Raw genomic sequence first — 21,057 nt, 5'->3', positions numbered from 1 at the left:
AGTGAGTCAGTGAGTCAGTGAGGGCTTTCGTCTTTATATATATAGATTAGTGGTTAGAGATGAGCGAGCACCAAAATGCTCGAGCGCTCGTTACTCGAGTCGAACTTTCAGTGATGCTCGAGAGTTCATTTCGAGTAACGAACCCCATTGAAGTCAATGGGCGACTCAAGCATTTTTGTATATGACTGGTGCTCCGCTAAGGTTTTCATTTTTGAAAATCTTAGGAAATCACCAAAGTCATGTAAAAAACACAGAAATGGATAGGGCAGGCGAGGAGCAACATGCAGGGCTGCATTTCGGGCTCTGAGGTCTCACTATTAAGCCACAATAGTGGCAAGAGTGAGACACCCCCCACCCCCCGCACTGTCAGCATAAAGATCATTCTCCACTGCCACAGCTGTAACAGCTGTGGCAGAGAAGAACGATGTTAGCCCATTGAATTCAATGGAGCCGGCAATACAGCCGGCTCCATTGAAAGCAATGGGCTGCCGGCAAGCGCGGGATGAATTTTCGGGAAGGGCTTAAAAATATAAGCCCTTACCTGAAAATCATCCTAAAATGTGTAAAAAAAAAAAAAAAATTATGTCAGCATTAAGCTCGTTCTCCTCTGCCACAGCTGTAACAGCTGTGGCAGAGAAGAACGATGTTAGCCCATTGAAAGCAATGGGCTACCAGCGAGCGCGGGATGAATTTTTGGGAAGGGCTTAAAAAAATAAGCCCTTACTTGAAAATCATCCTAAAATGTGTAAAAATAAAAAAAAAAATTATGTCAGCATTAAGATCGTTCTTCTCTGCCACAGCTGTAACAGCTGTAGCAGAGAAGAACGATGTTATCCCATTGAATTTAATGAACCCGGCAATACAGCCGGCTCCATTGAAAGCAATGGGCTGCCGGCGAGCGTGGGATGAATTTTCGGGAAGGGCTTAAAAATATAAGCCCTTACCTGAAAATCATCCTAAAATGTGTAAAAATAAAAAAAAAATGTATACTCACCTTTCCGCTGCAGCCGGAGTTCAGCCGCGTCTGGCCGGCAGTTCTCCTGAACTGCTCTGAGTAGTATTCAGCAGCCAGGGATTTGAAAACCCCGCCTGCTGAATGAGCTGCCTCTGATTGGTCACAGCCTCACCAATCAGAGGCCGCTCTCACTCACACCCATTCATGAATTCATGAATGGGTGAGTGAGTGCTGCCTCTGATTAACTCAGCGCAGGGACCAATCAGAGGCAGCACTCACCCATTCATGAATTAATGAATTGCTGTGAGTGAGAGCTGCCTCTGATTGGTGAGGCTGTGACCAATCAGAGGCAACTCATTCAGCGGGCGGGGATTTTAAATCCCCGGCTGGTGATAGATCAGCAGTTCAGCACCACAATGCAGGGGACAGCAGGAGAAGATGCGGCTCTGCCCCGGCAGCTGAAGGGAGGTGAGTATCTATTTTTTTTGTTTTTTAAATCACTTTTAATTCATTTCCAGGGAATGGCTTACATGTAAAGCCCTTCCCTGAAAAAGAATTCAGGTGTGCCAGCAGACCATTGTCTTCAATGGAGTCGCCGGCAGGAGCAGCGGCTCCATTGAAGAGAATGCCTGCATTTTTATTCTTTTTTACACTAAAATCTTTCTTTTTCAGGGAAGGGCTTATATGTAAAGTCCTTCCCTGAAAAGGAATGCAGGGAGCCAGCAGGCCATTGTTTTCAATGGAGCCGCCGGCAGCAGCCGCGGCTCCATTGAAAACAATGTGTGCATTCCCTATGGTGCACGCATGTCCTTTCTTTGCAGGAACGCACCTGCAAAGTACGGACATGTGCACACACCATAGGGAATGCAGTGTTGTAAATAGAAGCGTGTTTTTGTGCGTGCGTATGCACGCACCAAAACACGCTCGTCTGAATGCACCCTGAGGCCTTAGTCACACGGGCGTAAATACGCGCGTATATACTCGCGTATATACGCGCGTAAAAAAAACGCGTAACCATGTCCATTGCCACCAATATGTTCTATCTTTAGTAGGTGCGTTTTTACGCGCGTATATACGCGCATATTTACATCCGTGGGTTTTTACGCGCGTATATACGCGCGTATTTACGCCCGTGTGACTAAGGCCTTAAGGATGATTTTCAGGTAAGGGCTTATATTTTTAAGTCCTTCCCGAAAATTCATCCCACACTTGCCGGCAGCCCATTGCTTTCAATGGAGCCGGCTGTATTGCCGGCTCCATTGAATTCAATGATCAGTGCTTGTTTAATTGAGACGAGTACCGCGTGGTGCTCTTCTCGAGTAACGAGCATCTCGAGCACCCTAATACTCGAACGAGCATCAAGCTCGGACGAATATGCTCGCTCATCTCTATTCGTGGCATAATCAGTTTGTATCAGGAAAGGCGCAATTTCCTGAAAATCATAGTGGATCAGGACATTTGATTTTGACTCCAATTAAAGTTATTGAGAGTAAAAATCAGGTTTACTAATTTGCCTTCCAGAAGGTCCCAAATGCAGCCCAAGCTCACCATAGTGCATGGGAATACAATCACACATCTGGGGAACATTGTGCTGCTCCCAAAGATTGGTGAAAATTGTGTACAGTGTTCACACATAACACAAGGGTGTCACTGAAACAAAAGAAAGACCAAACTAAGCAAGACAGCAGGAATGGCGATTGTTTTAAAAATAATGTCATACATTTTCAAAAGTCAACTTTTTCCAGGTGAACTAAATAGCCAAGCTTGGGCCACCTACTTCTACTCTTCCGAGAAAAAGTAGTAGAGGTACCAAAGATTATGCCAAAGGAGACAAGAGGTGTCAGCTTGTTTTAAAACCAATGTCATAAATTTTGCACTGGACAAATTCTGCCAGGTGAAGACAACAAGCAAGCAAAAGCCTGTTAGGGACTGTGAGGAGCAATGTGCCAACCTACCGGTTTGGCTTGACAGCTGACCCTCAGTGGTCTGAGGGGAAATCTCACCCTTTGTTAGTCAAGAAGATGTGGGTACCCTGCTTAAAAGTGGGGTAGGAATCCTAATGACCCCACAATCTCCCCTTCGGGCCTCACTATTTGTGATAGGACACAAGACAGGATGGTATACACCACAGGGACAGGAACGGTGCAGAGACAGGAAGGCAATGAACAAGCGCACACAGACAAGTACAAAAGACAGAGGGACAGACAACGGGATCAGAGACAGGATCTAAACAAAGGCATGGAGGCAGCAAACAAATGAATACAGATTGAACAAGCTGTCATCTCAACAGCGGTCTATGCCGACGACATAGTCTTTCTGGTTACAGACTCTGAGAGAGGATTGCCTCAACTTACCAACCTTCTGGAGGAATTCGGAGTTCTCTCCGACTTCAAAATAAATTATTCAAAGTCTACTGTTCTTAATTAGAGATGGGCGAGCACCAAAATGCTCGGGTGCTCGTTACTCGGGACGAAATTTTCGCGATGCTCAAGGGTTCGTTTCGAGTAACGAACCCCAGTGAAGTCAATGGGCGACCCGAGCATTTTTGTATATCGCCAATGCTCGCTAAGGTTTCCATTTGTGAAAATCTGGGCAATTCAAGAAAGTGATGGGAATGACACAGCAACGGATAGGGCAGGGAAGGGGCTACATGTTGCGCTGCATCTCAAGTTCCCAGGTCCCACAATTAAGCCACAATAGCGGCAAGAGTGCCCCCCCCCCTCCCAACAATTATTACTTCTGAAAAGCCCTCATTAGCAATGCATACCTTAGCTAAGCACCACACTACCTCCAGCAAAGCACAATCACTGCCTGCATGACACTCCACTGCCACTTCTCCTGGGTTACATGCTGTCCAACCCCCTCCCTCCCCCCCGCACGACCCAGTGTCCACAGCGCACACCAAAGTGTCCCTGCGCAGCCTTCAGCTGCCCTCATGCCACACCACCCTCATGTCTATTTATAAGTGCGTCTGCCATGAGGAGGAACCGCAGGCACACACTGCAGAGGGTTGGCACGGCTAGGCAGCGACCCACTTTAAAAGGGGCGGGGCGATAGCCCACAATGCTGTACAGAAGCAATGAGAAATATAATCCTGTGCCACCGCCATCAGGAGCTGCACACGTGGGCATAGCAATGGGGAATCTATGTGCCACACACTATTCATTCTGTCAAGGTGTCTGCATGCCCCAGTCAGACCACGGTTTTTTATAAATAGTCACAGGCAGGTACAACTCCGCAATGGGTATTCCGTGTGCACCCACAGCATGGGTGGCTCCCTGGAACCCACTGGCTGTACATAAATGTATCCCATTGCAGTGCCCTGGACAGCAGAGCTAACGTCAGATTAAATGCAGGTGGGTTTCGGCCCACACTGCATGCCTCAACCTGACCGGGGTTTTTAATTCATAGACACAGGCAGGTACAACTTCCTATTGTGAAGTCCGTGTGGACCGACAGCATGGGTGGGTGCCAGGAAGCCACCGGCGGTACATAAATATATCCCATTGCATTGCCCATCACAGCTGAGGTAATGTCATGTTTAATGCAGGTGGGCTTCGGCCCACACTGCATGCCCCAGTTAGACTGGGGTTCTTTAGAAGTGGACACATGCAGTTACAACTCCGTGTGGACCGACAGCATGGGTGGCTCCCTGGAACCCACCGGCTATACATAAATGTATCCCATTGCAGTGCCCTGGACAGCAGAGCTAACGTCAGATTAAATGCAGGTGGGCTTCGGCCCACACTGCATGCCCCAGTCAGACAGGGGTTCTTTATAAGTAGACACAGGCAGGTACAACTCCCTATTGTGAAGTCCGTGTGGACCGACAGCATGGGAGGGTCCCAGGAAGCCACAGGCGGTACATAAATAAATCACATTGCATTGCCCAGTACAGATGAGGTAATGTCATGTTTAATGCAGGTGGGCTTCGGCCCACACTGCATGCCCCAGTCAGACTGGGGTTCTTTAGAAGTGGACACATGCAGTTACAACTCCATGTGGACCGACAGCATGGGTGGCTCCCTGGAACCCACCGGCGGTACATAAATATATCCCATTGCAGTGCCCATCACAGCTGAGGTAATGTCATGTTTAATGTAGGTGGGCTTCGGCCCACACTGCATGCCCCAGTCAGACTGGGGTTCTTTAGAAGTGGACACATGCAGTTACAACTCCGTGTGGACCGACAGCATGGGTGGCTCCCTGGAACCAACCGACGGCACATAAAAATATAACCCCATAAATATATCCCATTGCAGTGCCCAGCACAGCTGAGTAATGTCATGTTTAATGCAGGTGGGCTTCGGCCCACACTGCATGCGCCAGTCAGACTGGGGTTCTTTAGAAGTGGACACATGCAGTTACAACTCCCTGTGGACCGACAGCATGGGTGGGTGCCAGGAAGCCACCGGCGGTACATAAATATATCCCATTGCAGTGCCCAGCACAGCTGATGTAACGTCAGCTTTAATGCAGGTGGGCAAAAAATTAATTGGATTACACTGTAGGCGAGGGCCCCAAAAAATTGGTGTACCAACAGTACTAATGTACATCCAACCAAGAGGGCAGGTGAAACCCATTAATCGCTTTGGTTATGTGGCTTAATTTGTAACTAGGCCTGGAGGCAGCCCAGTTAAAATAAAAATTGGTTCAGGTGCAAGTTTCAACGCTTTAATGAGCATTGAAATGTATAAAAATTGTTTACAAAAACTATATGACTGAGCCTTGTGGGCCTAAGAAAAATTGCCCGTTCCGCGTGATTACGTCAGGTTTCAGGAGGAGGAGCAGGAGGAGGAGGATGAATATTATACACAGATTGATGAAGCTAAAAGGTCCATGTTTTTGATGGTGATAGAGAACAATGCTTCCATCCGCGGGTGCAGCCTCTGTATTGTTTAGGTATCGCTACTGTCCGCTGGTGGAGAAGAGAAGTCTGGGGAAATCCAGGCTTTGTTCATCTTGATGAGTGTAACTGTCGGTTGACATGCGGGTACGCTTATCTGTGATGATTCCCCCAGCCGCACTAAACACCCTCTCTGACAAGACGCTTGCCGCAGGACAAGCAAGCACCTCCAGGGCATACAGCGCGAGTTCAGGCCACGTGTCCAGCTTCGACACCCAGTGTCCTCCTCCTCCGGCCATACATGCTGAAACGATGACAGGCAAGCAGCATGTGTACCCTCAGCAGTGGGCCAAGCTGTCTCTTCCCCCTCCTCCTCATGCTCCTCCCCCTCCTCCTCCTCCTCAATGCGCTGAGATATAAACATGAGGGTGCTCTGACTATCCAGCGACATACTGTCTTCCCACGCCTCCGTTTCCGAGTGCAAAGCATCTGCCTTTATGCTTTGCAGGGAACTTCTCAAGAGGCATAGCAGAGGAATGGTGACGCTAATGATTGCAGCATCCCCACTCACCATCTGGGTACACTCCTCAAAGTTTCCAAGGACCTGGCAGATGTCTGCCAACCAGGCCCACTCTTCTGTAAAGAATTGAGGAGGCTGACTCCCACTACGCCGCCCATGTTGGAGTTGGTATTCCACTATAGCTCTACGCTGCTCATAGAGCCTGGCCAACATGTGGAGCGTAGAGTTCCACCGTGTGGGCACGTCGCACAGCAGTCGGTGCACTGGCAGATGAAACCGATGTTGCAGGGTGCGCAGGGTGGCAGCGTCCGTGTGGGACTTGCGGAAATGTGCGCTGAGCCAGCGCACCTTTCCGAGCAGGTCTGACAAGCGTGGGTAGCTTTTCAGAAACCGCTGAACCACCAAATTAAAGACGTGGGCCAGGCATGGCACGTGCGTGAGGCTGCCGAGCTGCAGAGCCGCCACCAGGTTACGGCCGTTGTCACACACGACCATGCCCGGTTGGAGGCTCAGCAGCGCAAGCCAGTGGTCGGTCTGCTCTGTCAGACCCTGCAGCGGTTCGTGGGCCATGTGTCTCTTCTCTCCTAAGCTGAGTAGTTTCAGCACGGCCTGCTGACGCTTGCCCACCGCTGTGCTGCCGTGCCGCGCGACACCAACTGCTGGCGACGCGCTGCTGCTGACACATCTTGATAGCGAGACAGAGGTTGCGTAGGAGGAGGAGGAGACGGGTGGTTTAGTGGAGGAAGCATACACCGCCGCAGATACCACCACCGAGCTGGGGCCCGCAATTCTGGGGGTGGTTAGGACGTGAGCGGTCCCAGGCTCTGACTCTGTCCCAGCCTCCACTAAACTCACCCAATGTGCCGTCAGGGAGATATAGTGGCCCTGCCCGCCTGTGCTTGTCCACGTGTCCGTTGTTAGGTGGACCTTGGCAGTAACCGCGTTGGTGAGGGCGCGTACAATGTTGCGGGAGACGTGGTCGTGCAGGGCTGGGACGGCACATCGGGAAAAGTAGTGGCGACTGGGAACTGAGTAGCGCGGGGCCGCCGCCGCCATCATACCTTTGAAAGCCTCCGTTTCCACAACCCTATATGACAGCATCTCCAGGCTGATCAATTTGGCTATCTGCACGTTTAACGCTTGAGCGTGCGGGTGCGTGGCGGCGAACTTGAGCTTGCGCTCCAACACTTGCGCTAGCGACGGCTGGACGGTGCGCTGAGAGACATTGGTGGATGGGGCCGAGGACAGCGGAGGTGAGGGTGTGGGTGCAGGCCAGGAGACGGTAGTGCCTGTGTCCTGAGAGGGGGGTTGGATTTCAGTGGCAGGTTGGGGCACAGGGGGAGAGGCAGCGGTGCAAACCGGAGGCGGTGAACGGCCTTCGTCCCACCTTGTGAGGTGCTTGGCCATCATATGTCTGCGCATGCTGGTGGTGGTGGCTCCCCGGCTGATCTTGGCGCGACACAGGTTGCACACCACTGTTCGTCGGTCGTCTGCACTCTCAGTGAAAAACTGCCAGACCTTTGAGCACCTCGGCCTCTGCAGGGTGGCACGGCGCGAGGGGGCGCTTTGGGAAACAGTTGGTGGATTATTCGGTCTGGCCCTGCCTCTACCCCTGGCCACCGCACTGCCTCTTCCAACCTGCCCTGGTGCTGCACTTGCCTCCCCCTCTGAAGACCTGTCCTCAGTAGGCGTAGCAAACCAGGTGGGGTCAGTCACCTCATCGTCCTGCTGCTCTTCCTCCGAATCCTCTGTGCGCTCCTCCCTCGGACTTACTCCAATTACTACTACCTGAGTGATAGACAACTGTGTCTCATCGTCATCATCCTCCTCACCCACTGAAAGCTCTTGAGACAGTTGCCGGAAGTCCCCAGCCTCATCCCCCGGACTCCGGGAACTTTACAAAGGTTGGGCATCGGTCACGACAAACTCCTCCAGTGGGAGAGGATTCGGAACCATTGCTGCCCATTCTGGGCAGGGGCCAGAGAACAGTTCCTGGGAGTCTGCCTGCTCCTCAGAATGTGTCATTGTAATGGAGTGAGGAGGCTGGGAGGAAGGAGGAGCAGCAGCCAGAGGATTCAGAGTTGCAGCAGTGGACAGCGCAGAACTCTGGGTGGTCGATAGATTGCTGGATGCACTTTCTGCCATCCACGACAGGACCTGCTCACACTGTTCATTTTCTAATAAAGGTCTACTGCGTGGACTCATTAATTCTGAGATGAATGTGGGGACGCCAGAAACGTGCCTCTCTCCTAATCCCGCAGCAGTCGGCTGCGATACACCTGGATCAGGAGCTCGGCCTGTGCCCACATCCTGACTTGGGCCTCCGCGTCCTCACCCGCGTCCACGTCCTCTAGGCCTACCCCTCAGCATGCTGTATTACCAGTCGTGCAGAAACAGAATGCTGTAATTAAATGTGCCGCTTATTGGCCTGTGGTTGGAGGCTGACTTCGCTTACGGAACGCACAGCAGAGGCAGGAAAGAATTTTGCGCAAGCCTGCTGTAACACTTAGCTGGCTGCGTATGAATTAGGACAACTACCCCCAGCAGAGACGCAATACAGTCAGGACGGTCACAGGCAGCCCAAATAGATTTTTTTTTCCCAGATTTTTTTGGAAAAGCCCACTGCCTATATAGACTGTATATGTCTTTCACTGTCCCTGCCTCACCACCACTACTGGCCCTGGACTATGTAAAATTACTGCAGACTGTTTCACTCTGGACAGGATGACAGCGGTGATGTAAGAGGCAACACAGAGCCAGGAAAGAATTTTGCGCAAGCCTGCTGTAACACTTAGCTGGCTGCGTATGAATTAGGACAACTACCCCCAGCAGAGACGCAGTACAGTCAGGACGGTCACAGGCAGCCCAAACAGATTTTTTTTCCCAAATTTTTTTGGAAAAGCCCACTGCCTATATAGACTGTATGTGTCTTTCACTGTCCCTGCCTCACCACCACTACTGACCCTGGACTATGTAAAATTACTGCAGACTGTTTCACTCTGGACAGGATGACAGCGGTGATGTAAGAGGCAACGCAGAGCCAGGAAAGAATTTTATGCAAGCCTGCTGTAACACTTAACTGGCTGCGTATGAATTAGGACAACTACCCCCAGCAGAGACGCAGTACAGTCAGGACGGTCACAGGCAGCCCAAATAGATTTTTTTCCCCAGATTTTTCTGGAAAAGCCCACTGCCTATATAGACTGTATATGTCTTTCACTGTCCCTGCCTCACCACCACTACTGGCCCTGGACTATGTAAAATTACTGCAGACTGTTTCACTCTGGATAGGATGACAGCGGTGATGTAAGAGGCAACGCAGAGCCAGAAAAGAATTTTGCGCAAGCCTGCTTAAACACTTAGCTGGCTGCATATGAATTAGGACAACTACCCCCAGCAGAGACGCAGTAAAGTCAGGACAGTCACAGGCAGCCCAAATAGATTTTTTTTCCAAAATTTTTTTGGAAAAGCCCACTGCCTATATAGACTGTATATGTCTTTCACTGTCCCTGCCTCACCACCACTACTGGCCCTGGACTATGTAAAATTACTGCAGGAATCAATGCTCTGGACGCAATGCTCTGCACGGCCGATATACAAAAAAAAAAAAATTGCAACACTGCAAAAAGCAGCCTCAACAGTACTGCACACGGTCAGATGTGGCCCTAAGAAGGACCGTTGGGGTTCTTGAAGCCTAAAATCAATCCTAACACTCTCCCTATAGCAGCTCCGGCATCAGCAGCACTTTCCCTGATCTCTGTCAGAATGCATCTGTGGCGAGCAGCGGGAGGTGCCGATTTATATACTCGGGTGACACCTGATCTCGCCAGCCACTCACTGCAGGGGGGTGGTATAGGGCTTGAACGTCGCAGGGGGAAGTTGTAATGCCTTCCCTGTCTTTCTATTGGCCAGAAAAGCGCGCTAACCTCTCAGAGATGAAAGTGAAAGTAACTCGAACATCGCGTGGTGATCGCCTCTAGTAACGAGCATCTCGAACATGCTAATACTCGAACGAGTATCAAGCTCGGACGAGTACATTCGCTCATCTCTATTCTTAATGTATTGATACCCCCTACCCGATGTAACGCCCTTAAGACTAACTCCCCCTTTACATGGTCCTTGTCGGATATTGATTTTTTGGGCATAAAACTTTCAAAACAAGCTGAGGATCTCTACTCAGCAAACTTTATTCCACTCCTAACGCAGATAAAAAACCTTTTGAGATCCTACGACCTACCATTCATTTCATGGCTGGGTAGAAAGAATATATTAAAAACCTACATCCTCCCCATCATCCTTTACAAAATCCGTCTCCTTCCTATTTTCATCCCGACCTCCTTTTTCAAGTCCCTTCGTATGGCCTTTTCTAAATACATCTGGAAGGGGAAGAAACCGAGATTGGCTCACTGCCTCTTGGTCAGGGGCCGGAATGAAGGAGGACATGCCATGCCTCAGGGAATATTACTGTTCCACCCAGTTAATATACTGGATGGAACTAGTCAAACCAACCAAAGACCATTTAGTCCAGGCGCTCGCAAGGGGGTCATATGGGCCTACCCTGCTCCAAGACTTATGGTTCCCTAACCAGATAACACGAAAAAGAAAAAGGATGAACCCTCTTCTCAGAGGCCCACTAGAGACTTGGGGTGATTTAAGGGGATCACTGGCTCCTTGCCCCTCCCCCATCACCCCAATATGTGCACTGCATAAAATACTAGACCTACATCTGGACTCCTGCTCTGCGAGTATGTGGCAAATTTTCTCAGATAAAGATATCTCTGAGATTTACCCCATGACTCACAGACCCCCCGCAGACATACTGGCGGCGCTTCTCCCCAACCACTCACTCCCCTTTTTAGTGACTATCCACATAACTAAAGTCCTCAAAGACTTTCTAGTTTTACACAAGACTCCGAGGCCATTGACCGACTTCGAGGCGACACTCGCAGGGAGCAATCCAGCCAGGAGAAAGCTGACCTTCATACGCAAACATTATATATCTCCTCCAGAAAATTTCAGGCCTGTCTTTATTATTTCCTGGGAGAGGGAACTCCGGATATCCCTATCTCAGAGTGATACAAAACTCATACTAAAGACTGCCTTCGGTCTCTCGCCATGTGTCGTTGCACAGGAGTCACACTATAAACTTTTAGTGAGATGGTATAGGACCGCCAGGGGCTCTCTGACCATAAATTGGCCTCGCAGGACACCTGTTGGAGATGTGGCACCGCTTCTGGCTCGTACCTACATATTTGGTGGGAATGCCGGCAACTGACTTCATTCTGGAGGGGCGTTGGGTGCGTACTGGGGAAACCCTCCCCTGGTCTGATACTTTCCCCTGAGGTGGTTCTCCTGTGGAGGCCCTCTGCCACCTTCCATCCTCTGAAATAAAAACTGATAGCGTATTTACTGGATGCAGCTAAATCGCTCATTCCTCTGTTGTTGCGCCAAAGTGACCCCCCCCCTCCTTATCGATGTGGAGGGACAAGGTTGATCTCCTCTCGAACCTTGAAGAGCTGTGCAGCTGGTCTCAAGGCACCCACAATGCCTTTTTACATGTGTGGAGCCCATGGCGATCCATCAGAGAAGAGGTCGGTTTGGAGACAACTTGAGTTGGACTGAGGCAACAATAGCTCCTGGACCTCTTTCGGGGTATGGGGGTCAGAGCTGAAAACCTTTTCTGAGATGTGGTGTACCATCCTCTTTTTCGCTCACCCACTAGCCGAGAATAGAGACCCAGGGCCAGCTTAAGCTAAAGTACCCTGCCCCCCCCCCCCGAGGGAAATTCCGGTGTGGATCATCCCCCCCCCCCCCCACTCCCCCCCCCCCCCTTTTCTCTCCATCTGTTTCCTATGTACTGTCTCCTTCCCCCCCGTCTGTTATTTTTCTCCCCGGTTCTAAAACATACTGGGGCCATGGGTGAATCCCGTTAGGAAGCCTAGCCTCCTGATCGGGCCCCCCTTGGCCCTACACAGTCATATGATTGCACTGTCTACGGTTGCGGCTCTCAACTATTTTAATGATATACAGTCTGATTTTGATTGGCATTGTTTCAGATAATGTAACCAAGCTTTTCTCCTTTTATGCTTGTACTTGTTTATTAATCAAAAATCTCAATAAACACTGATTATTAAAAAAAACAAAAAAAACCCCAAATGAATACAGATATAAATACCGAGTAAGTGCAGACAAAGTAGTGGGAGACAGGACCTATGCTGGGTGTCTGAGACAAACACACACCAACACAGAGGCAATAAGGAAGGATTGCCAGCTCAGCTAAATAGGGAGGTAACTGCCTATTCTCTACATGAACTGCTGCACACTTTTCACCAGCACATCAGGTGTTACTTCCTCTAGGCAATCCATATTGTCTGTGGACAGACAGATGCATTTTTCAATTATCAGACCCCCAGCTGTGCTGAACACCCTTTCTGATAGCACACTGGCAGTATGGCAGGCAAGTATCTCTCAATCATGTTGTACAAGCACCTTGCTATTCCTCCTGCTTAAACACCAAGAAGTCAAAGGAGCCAATGCCATGTCTGAGTACATTTATGCTGGAGCTGACATAATCTAAGACAATCATGAATAAGTGTTGCCTGTGACTGTGAGTCTTAACCTGTGCTGCCGCTGCAGGCTGCAATGGGCTGAAAAATCTATGCAACATCTGTGTTAGACTTCCCCTGTCACCAGTAGCGGGGCTGCTGTAACAGCGTCATCCTGCTTGCCTGCCATGAGCCGAGGGATGCGATCTATTGCAGATGAATCTCCATGGCCATGGGGAAATGCTCTGTTCATACTGCTTAATAGTCTTCCCCGATACCACTGCATTTTGAGGTCCCTCTCCACTGCCGGAGTCAGATTTGTCATTTTGCCCTTGCAGTGGAGATCAAGGAGGGTGATGACCCAGTAATGATGCAATGTATTGATGTAGGTTATGCAAACACTGCAGCGTAAAAGCACTTACATGTTTTAAAGTGCTTAAGAATGATGACCCACGTTACTTAGGGTCAAGCCTAAGAGCATCCTCTGGCTGGTCCTAACATCCACGAAGAATTGCTGGGGTTAGTGATGGATGGAAGGAATGTTGCATAGCTCTATCCCCTGCCTCTAAACCTATCTTATCCCTGACCATGCTCTTTCTCCTCTATACTTCTCCCATTGGTAGAGAAACGTGTTGGAGAAGATGTCCACCTTTCTTGTCCAAGACACCCTCCATTGTTTAAAAAAGTGCTACACTATCAGGATCATCACATGGACCAGGCAAGGTCCATGTGTGAGATTACCGAGGTGAAGGGCAGCTAGCAGATTGACCCCATTGTCACAAACCCCCTTGCCTTGCTTCAGATTATGAGGTGTTAGCCTGGACCTGCAGAGCTGTCAACAGCTCTTTGGCTATGTGGCTTTGCTCTCCTGGACATATGGGTTTTTGGACAGCATGTTGGCGTTTACTACGTGCAACATTATGTGGGGTTTGGATTTTGTCACATACAGATATCTATGCTGAATTGGAAGGTGTTGAAAGGTTCCGCTAAGAGGCGGAGGATGAGTGGGTGAGGAGGGCACAGACCTGGATAAATGTCCCGCAAGCTGGGGTTAGAATGAAACATGGACAACTACTTGCAGTTTCATGCCCTGTCTGCACGACATTGACCCAGTGTGCAGTTAAGGATATGTACGGCCCCTGACCATGCTTGCTGGATCAGTGGAAGTATCAGTGACACATTTGTTTGTGGTCAGGGCCACCCTGCCACTGATAGTGTTCTCCAACACCAGGGATACGTTATCATTCACATTGCAGGGCAGGACATGGACAGCTTTTTGAAAAGAAATATGACAGCTGGGCAGCTGGTGCTCTGAGTTAGCATGGAGTATCACAATGCAGAAGGTGTCTGTGATCTATTGCCTGAAGGGCAGCATTTCCATTGCAAACAACTGAGCATTGCTTGCGTTCAGGCTCTGTGCTCGTGAATGATTGTGGTGGTATTTGTTCTTATGTTCCCTTAGTTGGAGATGGAGGGCTGGCTGCTGACCTGGGATATCCTGGAATATGGGGTAGATTTCATTGTTGGTGAAGGTGGTTCAACTTCTGCTCTGAAGCCTGTTGCTTGGTCATCAATTGTGGAGAAGAGTGCCAAAGTAGGTGTGCTACTGATCCTAGACAAAACTGCCTCTGTGTACTCAGAGGCTACTGTAGGAACAGGGAGAGAGATGCAGGAAGAGTCAGCTACAGCAGCAGAAGAGAGAGGAGGATGAGGGCTGACTCTTTGTCCTGTGGCCCAGATGGGCTCTCCAGAGCAGCGAGTAGTATGAGTTCATGTGTTTGTTCATACATGTTGTGTTGAGTTTGTTTATATTCTTGCTGCATTTTAAATGCTTACCACAGATTTTAAAGATGACCATTTTCCGGCATCACTGATGTTTTCAAAAAAATAACCAGGCTGCCCAATTCCTGTGAGCAGAACTAGCTGTGGGCCTGATATTGATGCTGCTGCAGCTAGTAGTAGCTGATGGTGATGGCACAGCCCTTATGTTTTTTCTACTCCCTGTCTTAGCAGGGTGCTGTCCTCCAACATGCGCCTCCTTCTCCTTTTGTGTGGTGCTTCAATGGCTCTCCCTGTCTATCCATGTATAAATATCTATATCATTCTCTCTCTTAATTTTGCTATTTGGGCCACAGAGGGCATCACTATTAATAAGTGGGACCACAGCAGGCACATTATTACTATGAGGGGCACTGAAATGTTTATTAGGGGATTCAGGAGTTGGATGGGGAGAGTGTGCAGAGGTGTATTGTGGTTGCTCTGGTCCTAGATTGAAGAAAACAGGCAACATTACCTATGATCACTGAAGGTAATGGCACTGTATTCAATGTCACTGTGTGGAGCTGCTATTTTAGTACATTATATTGTAACTGTATTATTTAGAGGTATAACAGAGCTGAGCCAGTGTATATAAGATCACTGCATTATAAAGGTGTGTTGTAGAATATACGTAATTTTTTCAGGGGTTCTGGTCCTGTATTTATGTAATGACAATGGCTCTGGAATTGTATCTATTACTCACTTGGTTCTGGTGCTGTATTTATGTACTGAGCTTGGTTCTGGTGCTGTATTTATACTACGGGCTTGGTTCTAATGCTGCATAGTTATCTCCAGTGGTTAGTCCCAGTGCCATTTTTATAAACAGTTAGGACTCCCACCCACTGGCGATTTTTTTTCCTTTGCGTTTTGCGTTTTTTCTCAAGAGCAATTAGAATTGAATGTGTTCCTGTCCACTTGCGTTTTTTTTTTCAGTCCGTTGCAATTTTTAACATAGGAACTGTCAGTTGCATATGTGTCCTTATTTTTCTCTTAATGCACCCATGAATGTCAATGGAAATTAACGGAAAAGGCGCGAAAAAGCCGCGAAAAACGCTGCATTTTTCACGCACGAAAATCGCAAACGCCAGTGGGTGGGCGCCCTTAAAGGGTAGAAGGTCAGTGGGGCTGGCTACGTTTGTTCCATAGTGTGGTTCCAGGAGTGGTGACCAGTGGAGCTTGCACACAGTACCTGCACCTCACACCTGATGGTGATTCTTAACTGAGTGCTGCTGCTTCCTTATCTTTTGAGTGCCCACAGGCAATGGTCAGAGGCCGCACAATTTTGCCAGAAATGATGCTAGCCATGTTGTTTACACCCATGTAGTAGATTTGCTGTGAATTTTTCACAGCAAACTAATCTGCAGCAAATCCATATGATAATCTACACCAAAATATGCATGAAAATCCACAAAAAATGGTTTAGATCTTGGTGCGGATTTGATATGGCTTTTCCCCTGCAGAAAATCTTCACCAAATCCACTACGTATGAACACAGAAGGTAGTCCTCTACTCATGGACCTGTGTTTTGTAATTGTCTTTCAGGCTGAAATTTGCAAGCCAACCATTGTGCTGTGTTGCACTTGGCTGATAGTCTGCAGGTCACCTCTCTTGCCTGAGGCCACATCCCAATAACATTTTAACTAGTGTTTCTTTCTATGTTGGGGAAAGGGGAGCAAAAAAGATTTTGCATAGGGCACCAAGTTACCTACTGCCAGCCCTGGACATACAGTACATATGTCCTGAGCATATACTCTGAAGGTAGCTACAAATGCAGTGTATGCAGAGAGTTATCAGAGGCAAAACTGTTATGCTGGATTCAAACAAATGTATTTGTGCAGCGTAATATGTGTAAAAAATTTTGCGCCCACAATATGCATGAAAATAACCTAATGCTTTAAATGTATTTGTTCACATTACCGTAGTTTGCGCGTGCATGTGTGCACAAACATAAACAGCATGCTGTATTTTCCTGTGTGCTTACACACAACACATACTAAAATAATTACAATAATTTGCATTTTAATAAATGAGAGCATGGTTGCATGTTTTTTTGTGTGTGCAAATGTGCATGATTTGCACGCCCAAAAAGGACAATAAAATGCATGCATGCAAATAGGCAATGCCCGTTGTGCAAATCCACAGCTCAAATGTACACGTAAATAAGGTTATGCTCATGTGACAATAGCCTTATGGCGGCTTCAAACGACCGCAAAAACGCCCGCAGTAGCAAAACCTTTTACTTCGTGAAGGTCACGCTATTGCGCACATTTCAGCATATTTTACTATACTTTTTGCACTGCCAGCGACTGTTCACATTGGCGTGGGGCATACCCACACTGTGATTTTAAAGGCTGCACAGCCTAATTAGTCCCCAGGGTTATCGATCTCCCCATGAAATTGCGCAGTTCATTGCACAATTTTTCAGGGATCAGGTGTAAATTTGCGCACCCCCACAGACTCTTATGGTGCCTTAGGTGTGAAAATGCGCACAAAAATAGACCATGTTGCATTTTTTTCATGTAAGCGAAATGCGCGCACAAAAAAGAACATTGAGGGCTTAAACAGGTGAACGTGTTTTTCTCCCATTATGTGGCTGCGCATAATGGGACAAAACAAAAGCAACGATTTCAATTAATTTCAGTGGTTTTGTTTACACTATCGGGATTCTTGCCTGTTAATTGAACAGGCAAGAAAAGGTAGGACTTACCCTCTTTCACACACGTTTTATTAACTATCTGATAGAAAGATAGGGCAGGGCCTATCTTTCTGCTGTTTTTTTTCAAACTCCTGCGCTGGCACGACTGGCAAGGCAAAAAAGGACCCTAGTTCATACTAGGCTGTCTGAAACTGTTCTGAGAAGGAACTCATTGAAAACAATGCGTTCCACTCTCTGCGCAATACGCGCAAAACCGCATACAAATTCAGTAGTCTGAAGCTGCCCTTATTGTGGGAAAACATTCAATGGATCTGTTCTAGCATGTTTTTTCCTGTTTTTCCTGTCCAGCCGCTACTCGGACGCCTCTGCCCTGTGCCGGTCACTGCACTGGCTGCCCGTTAAATACAGAATTCAATTTAAACTCGCCACCTTCATGCACAAAGCCCTCCACAGTGCAGCGCCCCCCTATATCGCCTCCCTCATCTCAATCCATCAACCAGCCCGGGCTCTCCGCTCAGCTAACGAAACCAGATTGAGAGCCCCTTTAATTCGAACTTCTCATTCCCGCCTCCAGAGCAGCACCGGTCCTCTGGAACGCACTACCAAAGGCTACCCGAGCAATCCAGGACTCGCAGAACTTCAAGCGTGCTCTAAAAACGTACCTCTTCAGGGAGGCATACCGAATTCCCTAAACAAACCCCTCTGTACTCCGCCTGATAACATGCTCCCTGACCTACTGACTGCAATCCCTGCTAGCCATCATAAACCGCTCCTGCAGTCATACTGTTTCTGTCGTCACACGGCTAAATGTCTGACCATTGTCTGTGTATATCACCCCTCACTCTCCACCTCGCCATACAGTGCACATCTCCAGCCCCGTTACCTTCAGTATCACCCTATTACTTGTAGTATGTAAGCTCATTGGAGCAGGACCCGCACCCCTATTGTTTCCATCAATTGATTACTTTGTAACCGTGGTTCTGTAATGTTTGTGCTTTTGTCTTTCTGTATCCCCTGTCTATGTAAGCGCTGCGGAATATGTTGGCGCTATACAAATAAAGTTTATTATTATTATTACTATTGGAGGGATAAAAAAGAAAACATTGGACATATATGAACTTTTTCATGTATGTACCAGGAATGCTTCTTGTGTTTTTGTCAAATGTAACCAATTTATGTAAAGAAAGGCAAAAAAGTGACCTTTAGGCCTCCATTGGGTCTGCATGTGCCAGCATATCATTCCTATTTATTTGTCTTTAACCTGCTAAGAATCGATGATATGCCTTTTGACGGCCTGTGGCGTTAGGGTATGTATGGAGGGGGATCATGTGGAGATCTCCCTTCATACAAGGCCGACACAGGCTGTTTCTTACATCCGACACCCGCCGGCAACAGGTCTGAAAATCTGTGTGTCTCATCGGAGCTGTTAACCCTTTAAATTCTGCTGTCATTTCTGATTTTGGGGAGTCCCATATGGCCCCCCGTGATAAGATCGCAGGGAGCCGTGCAGGTGTCATGGCAACTGGGGGGCCTTCTGAGAGGCCCCAGGGCTGTCATGGCAGAAGGCCTATCAAGCTGTGTCCGTGTGGTGGCTTGATAGACTGTCTGCCTAATAGCAGTACGATGTAAAGTAAAATAAAAAATCTATTGTGCACAGAATATGTCGGGAGAAAAAATTTAAAAAAAATTAAATATCTTTGAAAAAAATAGTTTGGTATTGTAGTAATCATACTGCCCCATAGAATAAAGTTATCTTGTCATTTTTTTGTTGCAGTTTGTGTGCCGTAGAAACAAGACGCACCAAAAGATGGTGGAATTTCATTTTTTTTCCATTTCCCTCCACTTAGAATTTTTTAAATGTTTTTCTGTACATTATATGGTACATTAAATAGTACCATTGAAAAATACGACTCATCCTACAAAATACAAGCCCTCATACAGCTACGTCGATGGGTAAAAAAAGGAGTTATGATCTTTTTAAAGGGGGGAGAAAAAAAAATGAAAATGGAAAAAAAAAAAAAAAGCGTAGTCACTAAGGGGGTTAAAGCACAGTACATAAAGCGCACACAACATTTGTGCATACGTACGCTGCAGAAAATTCCAAGGATACACAGAGGCAGCCCATTCAGCAGGCGGGGATTTTAAATTGGAGCAGTTGGAGCAGTTTTGTCTGGAAAAATAGGCAAATATCCCAATATCTACATATGCTAAGATAATAGAGGCATATTTTAAGAAGCTTCTATATAATTGAGGCAAAAGGTGACCCCATAAGGAACTGACTTTCAAAGGGTGAATTTGTGAATACTTATGCACATTAAAGTTGTCTGATTGTTACCTTAATTATAGTTTGTTTCAGAGTAAAAAATATTTTGCACCTTCAAAGTGGTAGGCATGTTGTATAAATTGTTATTTATTAATTGTTACAAATCACCCCAAAATCCATTTTACTTTCAAGTTAAAATACGGCAAAACAGGAAAAGCACTAGAGTGTAAATATTTTCTCAAGGCACGATAGATAGATAGATAGATAGATAGATAGATAGATAGATAGATAGATAGATAGATAGATAGATAGATAGATCATAAATTCCATGGGTTAGTATGAATACTATGATACCAGATGTATATAGTTTGCTTTTGATGTACTATTTTAATTTTTTTCAAAGATATTTCATTTTTTAAAAGTATTTTCTGTCACCATTTTCTGACATAGTTGTGCGAGCGCTCATTTTTTGCAGGACGTCCTGTAGCTTGCGTTGGTACCATTTTGGAATACATACGACTTTTTGATATTTTTTCATCGTGCAGGACATTACATTGATATTTCGGACTTTTTCAGATGCAGCGATACCAAATCTGTATTTTTGTTTTATTATTTAGATTATTTTACTATAAATATGGCAAAAGCTTTTTTCTTTAAACTTTTTTGTAAAATTTAATGAAACTTTATTAATCTAATTTTTCCTTTTTTTTAATATTGCTCTTGCAGTATGATGTAATGCCATAACATTACATCATACTGCAATCGGGCTGGCATTCTATCAGGCCACCCAATGGGCATAGCTTGATAGGCATTCTGCCATGACAGCTTTGGGGCCTTTCAGAAGGCCCCCGGCTGCCATGACACCTGCATAGCACCCTGCGATCCCATCACAGGGAGCCGTACGAGACCCTGGAACATTGGCCAGGGAATTTAAATGCTGCTGTCAGAATTGACAGCAGTATTTAAAGGGTTAACAGCTCCGATGAGCTGCACCGCTTATCAGAGCTGTTGCGGGCGGGTACTGGCTGTAAGAAACAGTTGATGCCCACGTTGTATGGAGGGTGATCACCCCACAATCTCCCTCCATACGCATTCCAAAACTGCAGGACATAACCTTACATCCTGTGTCGTTACTGGGATAGACTTGTATACTTATGAAAATATGATCGGAATGAATGTTGAATAATCTCAATAAATGTGAGCTGTGACCTTATCAAATGATTGACACTTACCACTATGTGACATAGAGATAAGTGCAGTAACATTAAATTATAATTCTATCGATCATGTTCCCGTGCCTGTCTTTGTTACAGTTATATCTGTAAAGATGATAAAATGGCCTACAATATATATATATATATATATATATATATATATATATATATATATATAATGAAATGTTAAAACTTAGAACTTCTCATTCATATCATATTCTGTTTTAAGTTCTTTAAAAA

This window comes from Eleutherodactylus coqui, chromosome 1 (genome assembly GCF_035609145.1).
Source record: "Eleutherodactylus coqui strain aEleCoq1 chromosome 1, aEleCoq1.hap1, whole genome shotgun sequence".
In the NCBI taxonomy this organism is placed as follows: Eukaryota; Metazoa; Chordata; class Amphibia; order Anura; family Eleutherodactylidae; genus Eleutherodactylus; species Eleutherodactylus coqui.
Note: the sequence above shows the minus strand (reverse complement) of the source record.